Source organism: Ptychodera flava, chromosome 4 (genome assembly GCF_041260155.1).
Source record: "Ptychodera flava strain L36383 chromosome 4, AS_Pfla_20210202, whole genome shotgun sequence".
In the NCBI taxonomy this organism is placed as follows: Eukaryota; Metazoa; Hemichordata; class Enteropneusta; family Ptychoderidae; genus Ptychodera; species Ptychodera flava.
This window is the reverse complement of record NC_091931.1, coordinates 16894273-16905351: the sequence shown is the minus strand read 5'-3', so window position 1 is coordinate 16905351 and position 11079 is coordinate 16894273. Positions and strand designations below refer to the sequence as shown.

General features: G+C 41.5%; 1 protein-coding gene across 1 annotated transcript in view; it reads left to right on the top strand.

Moving 5' to 3' along the window:
* Positions 1-2437: 2437 nt before the first annotated feature.
* The window catches only part of LOC139131026 (protein sprouty homolog 2-like), a 38565-nt gene continuing 29923 nt past the window's right edge, over positions 2438-11079 (top strand). Inside the window, exon 1 of the mRNA XM_070696932.1 lies at positions 2438-3232. The gene's annotated coding sequence lies outside the window, so the exon portion shown is untranslated. The remainder of the gene's footprint in view (positions 3233-11079) is intronic.

Genomic DNA, 11079 nt, shown 5'->3' with positions numbered 1-11079 from the left:
CGTTATTTGTGGTGGATGTGGTTGGGCATTAATATGTGCTTACTGTTTACCTTGTCAGTAACCTGCCTGTATCTTCACATGTTTGAAAGCAATTTGTCATGGAACATTTTAGAAATTAAAGTCAATCTCGATAAGATTCATATTCACTTAAAAGACTCAGCAATGTCAGTATTTTCCAACATTGCATCGCCCGCTCCAGTACAGGATCATCAAAATTCTCGCTGTCGTGATCAATAGACGCCATTACCTGTTGGGACCGATTCAAAGTTCGACTGTTGGGGGAATGGTTATATATCGAAGTACCCGACCATCTCCGAGTTTATCCGACCGAAGCACGAGTCGCCACGATATCTTCTGTTCTGCGGCTGTACTTTCGCAAATGTGCAATAATGGACGTTGAAAGTGCAAACAAAAAAATCTGTTATCCATTTCATTTTGTGAAATATTGGTTGGTTTATAATGCTACATTAACATATCATATTTTTATGTAATTAAGCCCGATATAGGAATTGTAGTAATTTCATGTACTCTGACATATATTTTATATGTCAGCACAGGAACCGCCTAATCACATGAATATCGTAAATAACACGAAACCACTGCAGATTAAAATTTGATACCTCATTGACAAAATTTAATTTTAGTTAACTACAAAAATGCCACTTTTGCGCCAATTCATTTATGTTACATGTACTTCGCCATTTGAGTGAAGATTTATATAGCAGGATGGCGTTTCTTCGACAGCTTTCGCTGCGGATGTCCACATGACTGACATGACAGCCATTTTAACATCAATTTTACCATTTCAATCGAAAAAAACGTCGCATTTCGCGAAATTCACTTTATTTTGCAATACTTCCGCCACACCTCTGCAGCTGTTAGCAGCTGAGTATTGGCATGGTTACGTTCCCCACTCTCGGGGCCGGCACCGCAGACTTTGACCGCCTTGCTGTTCCACTTGGTGCAAGAATCGTTTTCATCCGGGCCAACTTTATGTTTCGCAACCCGAAAATTGTATTTTCCCCATAGAGTTAACACAGGGATGGCAGCCATTTTGAATTTCAAATATCTGTAAATTTAAGGTAATTAGTAAAATATTGTACTGTGACCCCCGCCCCCTGGTTTTATTTTTTATTTAGCGACAGAATGATTGAAAATTTCACATAGGAAAGTTTTAGCAAGAGTTTGAGTATTTCACTTTCGAGGCGCATACGACCTTCAGTTATCCCAAAATGGACAAACATTGTCGGGTGAAAATGGTATTAAAGATGAATATTGTGAATCCTCAGACAATACTTGCCAAGTAAAGGTCAGTTCACAATTTTTGTGACTGTGTTTCTGCGTCATGAAATACTTTGTGCAAATCAACATGAGCTCATATAATGTTGATTGTGACATGATAGTGTAGCCCGGATGTAACTCGAAACCCTTTCTGCACTACATGTGTAGGTTCAATCCACCAATATATATTTTTGTTAGAACCAGACATTAGTCATTACTTTCCCATCTGTCTATATGTAACGAGGGTTAAAATTGAGCTTTTGTCGCCTACCAGAGCCGCACTTTCAGCGTATTTCAAGGCCGTGGCCTTCTTCTCAACGACATAAAGTTGACAAATGAAAATTTAGTCCCTTTCATTAGCTACCGACCGGTAAATATACTCTGAGAACAGTCTCTCACTCACTTGAAGATCAGACTTGAGAGAGATATGACCAGTGAAAAAATTATGACAGTGATCAAATTTACACGAAACTTTTGATTTTGTCTTCTTTTTACACTGTCATTCAACGAAGAAAGAGGATTTTTAAAACATGTGTTTACAGGTACACCGAAAGAATGTATATAACCGGGGAAACTGGTGTGTAGATGGAAATTAAATTGGGGAAATATTATTCGAGCTACAGAGGTTTGGTATTTACGCAGTCCCTCGTAGTTGGACATTGGTGGTGTTTTGAAGACCACACACGTATTTTCGCAGGCGACCCAGTTATCATAATTACAAGACTTTTTATGACTCACACCATTTATCATAACACAAATTAAAATGTGCGGCTGCGGTTTTCAGATGCTGCGCTTTTTCACAGCTGTAACCGATCAGTGCCATGAACTGCGGAGGGGTGACCCGAAATCCAACCCGCGTAACGGATACGGTGTCGTCCCGTCGCTGTCTCGATGCCAAGTGCCACGGTGAAAATTCCTCCGGCTCTCCTATTTTGAGATTTTGTTTGTGTAAAGTCACACACTGTTTCTTACACATGGGGATCGAATTCGGCCTATTTGTGATGTTCACGGGTTTTTTTTCATCCGTCAACTCGAAAAAAGGATACCAAGTGTTTTCGTTCAAGTTCGAGACAATCTATCACTGTCGTGGGCTGACCGGAAATATTCTGTGACGTCGCCAGACAGCGCCTCCCACGGTGAGATCTCTACTTAGGTTATCTTTACACATTTCCTATAGTGTCGCGTCAAGTAAAAGGTTCGGCGAAGCTTTATGATTACTAGCACAGTCACAGGGTGGGGATTGAGAATCTTGTTATTTGTACTTGAATAGGGAATTTTGTGGTACAAGATAGACGTTTAGTGAACATCAATTAGTGTTTCTATTCTTGCCAACGTCCTTGTTCATAATAGATATAACCGGTTCCACCGAGTCCCGGTCACAACTCACCAGGGTACCTCAAACCACACTCACCAATCCTTTGGTCGTATTTGAAACGCTGACCCTAAAGACGATTCACTCGCGACTTTTGTTGCGTTCCCTGCGCGGCGAAGCGTGGAAAAACAACGGTTCAGGGACAGACTGAACACGAACTCCAACGGCTACCTTTTGAACGTAGGGTTGATGACCGAACGGAAACCATCTGAACAGATACAGTAACAGAGATGACGCTGCACGAGAGCGTTACGTGGCATGATTGAAGAATCAGGCTAATAATTACTCCGTGTTGAAAAGACGATCTGTAATCACTTCCTCCGTTTTTAACGAGTAACCCAGCCAATGTTCGCACGCGTACACATTGCATAAATATATGCGTAAAGGGCGAAAACTACACCATACAAGGAAAGTTCGTGCGCATAGCGACGACTTAGAAGATACCTTAAGGGCGATACGAAGACTGGCCGGCCAGCAGAGACATCTTGTCAGCTCAAGCATACACGGTCCTACTATCGTCCATAGTTGATTTTTGCCTAACGCCAACTGCTTTCCGTTAACTCAGGCAATCACGAAGGGGTAAGTGACAGATCACCGTCAATTGTTTCCAGCATTGACAATCGGCCAGTGAATTTATAGGGCTGCTTTCTTTTTGATAGGTTTTTCTTTAAAAAAACACGAAAAAGTTGGTTCCAGGTAGAGGAGTAAATTTTCAAAATTTATTGCCTGAGGAGTATGATGTGCCATCTTTCTTATTGTGTTACGCGCCATCGACTCAAACATGATTTAAAATAGATAACTCGTTCTTTTTGCTGTTAAAATATTTTTTCCGTCAGATCTCGACAAAGTATTATTTTGTCGGTTTTATTGGAAACGGCCTACTAGAGTTTGTGTTGCATATGTCGTAAGAGGGAAACGAAACAAAGCCGATGTACATTCCGTATCTAACTCACGTGACGTCATGAAATCCATTGCGTGACGTATAGGTTATCATCGCGCTCGTGGACACACGTTAGGGTTTACTTATTTCCCTTTCCCTGTTGCGGCAAATTTCCATTTCTAATACTGTCTCCGTGAAATATCGCCAAACTGTTTTGCTCTTGGTCCATACACGTATGTATGTACTATGTATGTATGTATGTATGTATGTATGTATGTATGTATGTATGTATGTATGTATGTATGTATGTATGTATGTATGTATGTATGTATGTATGTGTGTATGTGTGTATGTGTGTGTGTATGTGTGTATGTGTGTATGTATGTATGTATGTATGTATGTATGTATGTATGTATGTATGTATGTATGTATGTAATCACATTGTATGTATGTATGCAGGTATCTATGTATGTATCTATGTATGTGTATACGGTATGCATGTATGTTTACGGTATGCATGTATGTATGTGTGTGTATGCTGGTGTCGATCAGTAATGTAAGTACGTTTGTATAATTATGTGTACTACCATCTATACGCGTCTGTAATCTGTCAAAACGTGAAAGTTATGAAGGAAAAGGACTTAAAATGCTACCACTGTGCTTGGCTTCGAATTCTCCTATACATATTTCAAAGTAAACTACTTTTAACGTGGAAAATGATACCGCGGTACCCGATGCTGCAACATTTCCACGACAGTTTGTGTTGTCTGTGTTATTGTCACGGAATTAATGATGATAAACATTGAAATGATTCTAATGATACAGCAAATTTATGTGTCGTTCCTCCAGGCTTTCAAAAAGATTATAATAAGGCCTCGGTTCCAACTGCTTGAATTCAGAATATTATTGCTATGCAGTTCCCCTTGGTAAAATAATAAACTCAAATGTGAAAATGTATCCTTTTGATGGCAGAGCTTCTCGGGAATGATACCTATACAGAACAGATGACTTTTCTGTTTCACCCGGGCAACGAAGGGTATTGAAGTGCGCATGTCACTCCATGATAGCGTAATCGCCTCTTACCGGTGGCATACCATGGTCATTCGAGCAACTTCGCGTGTGCATGATGTGACCGCAGGCTCGTAACGTTTAATAGTCTAATTAACGGCGACGGGCCGCAGCCTTTGAACTTCTGCTTCAGGTTACCGGCGTAACAAAGGGAAATCTCCACAAATAAACAATGTACGCAACAGTTTAAACCGCTACAGATTGGTGTCAATTTCACCTTTTTACTCACTTGGGAGCCGGTCACCATGAGATGAAGCATGCCTCTGATGTAGAACTACACAGATGTTGAGGTTCGGCACTTTTGACAAGTAAACCGCAAATGGGAATCCGTTAATACCCCAACGTGTCTCGATCGGCCGAAGAAAGTGTTTTGATTGTTTATCTCTAACATGACTGGATCAATTAGCAAGATATTTTTCCCCGTGAACGACAACAAATATTAAGTGAAGGGGGTCGATGCTCCGTGGAGCAGCACTCAAGGACAAATATCGAGGGATGTGACGATTACGGTGTCTAGAAACTGAGATTGTTAAGAGACGTCAATATCACGACAAAAGTTGTCAGTTTTCCTTCTTTACAAGTGTGTTTTTGGAACAATTGAATGACGTTTATTAGACTAGTTCTACGGTATATTGTGTAATATGAACTTGTTATGAACGTCAACACATAACGCTGGCCACCCAAGATGCAGAATCGTAACCACCGTCTGACGCAAATGCCAATTTTCGTAATTGTCTAATTTCGGACGTAACTTGCCCTCTTTTTACCAGTTCTATGTATAATCGAGAAAAAAGCCATTGTATTGTAACTTTGAAGACCGTCATATATCTTATTTTAGCTCCCCGACGGTTTCTGCCAGCAGATCAGCCAAAATAACACGTTCTCACATTTCGGAATGATGTAATGAGGACGTCACAGACAGGAGGCTGTCAAGGCCCAGGCGACGGCATTAACTGCGCATGCCTTCATCGAGTCCGTGTTTCAGATAATGTGTTGCCCTGACCGAGTAAATGGTCACAGGAAATGTGCTACACACGATTACTCTGGCACCGGAGAATGGCAGATAACTCAACTAATGTCATCGATGTATCAACAGATTATATGACAGGCAACTGTGAGCAGTATATATGCCTACATTGGACGAGAACGTAAGACTTTTAGGAGTGTAACATTTGATATCTTGGGGGTCTTAAAGATTTTATTTGGGGAGGGAGATTCCAAAAGGATACTTTTAAAAAAATCTAGCCAAGGGCGACAGGAAAAATAAAGAAAAATTCGAGCAGATATGAAGTAAAAAAAACTGGCTGACAGTTAGTCTCTGCCATTGCTTTCATTTCGGTGCGCCCGTCTACATTTTCAGAAGACCTCGATCATTTGTTCGTATTTTAACCCACAGTGTGACCACACTTTCTCTGGGTTTTTTCTCGCGTATTTAGTATTTCGATTTGACATTTTAATGGTATTAGTTGCCTGGTGTAGTTCTGCGTGTACAGTTGCTCTTCCTTACTGCCTAAACATGCTGGAATATTGAATTCAGCTTGCTCACATAACCTGCATCGGAGATATGATGTCCGTCGTTGTTGATGGGCCAAGCTTATCATGACATATCCACAAAAGTTTTCGTTGCACATCAAGGGGTTCCTGCACAACCTCCAATACTGAATGTTTCCAAAACTTCCCTTTTTTCAATTTCAAAGTTAAAACGTAAAGAGGATGGTAGAGAAAGTTACAAGAATTTGCCAGCTTGAAAAAAATAATTCCAAGTGAATCAGGGGAAAACAAATAATACTCATCAGTCAATCTTCCAAGGACCCCCCCCCCCGGAATATCAAATGGTACACCCCTAAGCTGACATGTTTTGACAGCGAACGGCAAATGCTTGTCGACATCGGGGCGAAACAATAAAAATTCTGCTTAATGCAACGAAATTACTTCGATTTCATTAGAGTGGATGGCAGGCTAGTCGGACACGATTGAAGACTGTGAGGACGCTTTTAGTGAATTACAAAAGGGATGGAAGGGGAGAATGTGGTTTGTGTATGTCCTCTAAAATCCGCCAATCTACTGTCCCTCTTTGTAAAATGTGCCATCCCCTCTCTCCGCAAGTTTGCAAACCCTGCACAGCCATTGCAATGACTATCAGCATAAGTTAAGCGTCTGGTACATTCCGATCCGGTTTTTTTTTTCGCAGGACAAAAACTCTTATCAAAATAGTTTTTAAAATCGAAGAAAAATTGTCCGTCATATATATGTGTGGCATGTTGGTCTGGATATCCATAAACTTTAAGTCAGTTGATCTATCTACATCATACACCCTGTGTCCGATCGATCATTACGTTTCCATTGAAAAGTAGGCTATCATTTAATAAATTTGCATTTTACCTTCTCAAGAAATTGTATATAAAATGGGTAGTTTGCGTTTGAAGGAAAGGAGGGAATAGTCGGAACTGTGATCAAAGGTCGTAGGGGACCCATACGGCCAATGAAAACACCGTAAAGCCAAGGTACGTTAGGGACTGATGTCAGTTTAAACATGTTTGTTATAAATAGACATCATAAAATTTAAATGTTGCAGCCAAGTCGACTTGATGTGTCTAGATAACGTGCATGAGATACATTGTAAATATGACAACCCTCTCCCTTTAAAACTATACAGTTAGCTTGTGCTAAAGTGACCCTCCTCGCTCAAAAAGTCAGGTGTTTAACAGGTGGCCATCGCTCTGAGTCAGCTTTCTGGAAAGGTGACCCATCGACTGACCCGTCCCTTCGTAATTACTGAAGGCACCCTATCAAAAGGACGGAGTCCATATCAAACCAGCGCCTTATACCATTTTAACGGAATAATGGCTGATTGTACTACAGTTTGACCTTTAAACGGACAGTGTTGTGTGCGAAATGTATAAAGTATTTAAAAGACGGTCTTGTATCTCATTTCGACAAGTTACCTGTTGTGCGGCCTTTAATCAAGTTCTCCCTTGATACAAAACTTTGTAAGACGGCGACGACTTTGAGCTCTACCCATCAACGGGATCGGAGCTCTTTCACGAGTATAATAGCACGTTACGCGCGATCAGTATGACTGAAATATTTAGAGGCTAATGAAATGACTAGTATAATTGCAGCGATAGACGCAGCTCGCCATGAAACTGCGACCGTAGACATGGCAACGGAACGCATAGCGTATATATTTCCACCGTCTTGAAACGCCAATTGTCCGCTGCGCACTAATTTGGTCAGTCGGTCGGATCATTCACCAATACAAACGTTTTGTCGATGGTTTCTCGACTTTACAAGAAAATCGGTCGACAAAAGAATCCGATAACTTTTTACTGCAGCGTGTCGGCGAATTCTCACATGAGAACTTCGATTTGTCTGAGGACATCTCGAAAAAGTTGAAGTTTTTGCTAAACAGGGCGCGAGGCGGCATGCTTAGTATTAAACTATACATTGCTATTTCATCAAAGAACCCCAGTTTTTCAGGGTACAGTTATTATGTCTTGATATATCGCCAACCTGTGTTCTGTCCGAGAACTCCCCCCCCCCCCCAACCAAACTACCCATTGATTCCGTGTGCATGCTCACTAACACTGTGAAGGAATTCAAACAGACGCTATGCTCATCAAGACTATGTACCATACGTGTGAGAGTGATATATTACCTCCGTAATGATGAAGCTTTCATCCGATGATTCCGGACAGATTGTGGATGCAGCACGTGAATATTTTTGACTTGCTGTTAGAGTCTGGTATAGTTGCTTTCTCGTCGGCTTTGTCGAACGAAACTGAGTCGCTCCGTTTTGTGAAACTAGTCTCTTCTATGGTCGCGTGAGCGGAAAGCGTCACCTTATCCGGCTCTGCTTTTATTTTCAGGGGAGTTTGTTTAAATATTTACACAGAATGGTCCTTTCGCTTTGTCAGTTCAGGACGGTTTTTACTTTGCCTTGACTTCTTACTTGTCACTGTGATATATTAACTCCTAAATGTCGACGTTTTTCATAACTCTTTGAGGCAGTTTGTATATGTTGTTTGGCGTGCGACTATACTATGCATGTGTGAAATTAATACAAATCGTCTTTCGTACGACCAAAATAAATGGCTCAGATACGATACTATACGGCACGATGCATGCATCAACTATCGTCGTCTTTGTCGTCAGCTATGTGTTATTTTCGATATCGTCGCCCTTTACACCATCATCATTGTCACCATTATCATCATCATCATCATCATCATCATCATCATCATCATCGTTCGATGCTGGACCAAAACCAATCGCCGTCGCCTTCTTGATGTCTGTGACGCCAATAATCGCTGTACGTGCGCGAGTGAAAAGATCAATGTTTTATTCGTATGGCACACAACGTTATGCCATGGGAGTGTATTATGGCCCCAACGAGAAAAGGTGATCAACAGCTCCATTGCCGGCTATCAGGACACCATCTATCATATGTAAGAATTGTCTCCGAGAGATATTTCATCTCTTTACGACTGTCGGGGGCATCTGTTCCCACGATGACAGCTGTCCAATGTCCATGTACTCGGTACCATACACACACGTTGTATACATTTTGCATTCAACAGCTGCTGCGACGTTCTGTCAAATGTCACTTTCAAGGACGATCGTTCCGTGTCGGCTCTGCACAGAGAGAGAGAGAGAGAGAGAGAGAGAGAGAGAGAGAGAGAGAGAGAGAGAGAGAGAGAGAGAGAGAGCTTCGTTCAACTGAAGCAATCCTTCGGCGCCATCCATCACTTGGTGTTTGCAAGGAGTGAGAATATTTGCCGTGGTGGTGATGATGATGATGATGATGAAGATGACGTGAGATTCCTGTCGTTGTTGTTCTGATGATGATGAGGATGGGTAGGAGGGGAGGGGTAAGCAGAGTTAATTATACTTACGATGATGAAGATGCACTGAAATCAGTCTGCTCAATATTCTTGGATTGTACCGGCATGTACAAGTCTCGTGAAATTACAAAAAAACCAACTGATATACGGGCCATGAATTCGACCAGTCCTTCTTGACTGTTTTCACGATCCCCGCCAGATTGCATGCCATCATATCTCATCGTGTCGCTAATTGCATTCAATATCTTGTATCATTTCTGAAGTGTACGTCTAGACTCGTCTGGCCAACCTTGGCTACTTTTATTGGTATCATGTGAAATAAAAGAAGTCATCGATTCGGACGCACTTTCGTTAGCAATCGATTTATTGAGTCCTCTGACGTCCTGCATCGCGGACGATCACCTGCTCTGTTTTTATTGAAAAAAGAACACCTTCGCAAATTACCCGTTTGAGATATTGTCAATAGATTTCGCGCGAGGAGTGGCATTTTCTTTTTCTTAAAACTGGCAGTTCTTAATAGCTGCCGTAGCCCGCCGGAGGTCATGTAATCAGTAATTCGAGTGAAAAAATTACGGTGAACTATCATTTTTACGTTTTTCGCTAAGAATGAAGTAGCTATACTTCTACAGTGCGATGGATCACACTACGTTTTCTGAAGGTCCCTTGTAATGCGGTTGATCAGCTGACTATATGCACTTTGTCAAGGTTGACAAAAATGTGCAGCAATCCTGAGCGATGAATGTGAAACCTTACCGTCATCCTGTTGAACTTTAACTGTCTAGCAAATGCCGAACAAAAGCTGACTTTCGTTGCGAGACTGTTCAAGCGGGCCTATCAGTAAAAACGTTGGCGTTGAAATACTTTTCCTGACGTACTTGAGGGTTTCGTCTTACAGTAGAATGTCTTGTCTCACGCCTTTATCGCAGTAAAGGATGCAGAAATCACATGCAATAATAATGACACATTTTATTGGGGGGGGGGGATTCACCTTTCTCATTTACGGTCAAAATGAAAATAAAACTAGCATTAATGTAAGACGGTGTCACTCTCGAAGCAGTCTCAACCACGTGATTTCGCACAGTGGGGAAAGGGGGAGATTGCAGCTTTCCGAAACATTGCCTGTTGATCTGTATCATGGCCAGTAAGGTCATGACGCTCTCGGTCGGTTCACTTGCGTCAAGCCACGCTATATATATATTGTTATGTAGGTCATTTACCCCACACTCATCATGACCTGAGTTCAATTAGTCTAGAACATTCTCAAGGTCACTGCCCTTGATGACCTCACAACCTTGAATTCAATTAGTCATGTTTGGAATGTTCTGGAAAGTTGATTAGTTGTGTAAGGGAGATAATTTTAGAACAGTAATTAGCATGTCAATAAAAGTTCTAGATTGTTCTTATATGCCTTTATAAAAGGGACGTGCACAGCTTCCAGTCAGACTTTTGGGATCGTGTCTCTTGTGTGTTACTAAACTCCAGCAGTAGTCATTCTCAAGACTTTTCAAGACCTTCACTGCCAACGCTGGATTTATACTGTGGACTTTGTGCAGCTTCAAGCCTGCAAGCCAAAGGACTGTTCATTCATCCAACTGACTGTTACAACTCTGAGACTGGAGCTTTGCCGTCCCAGC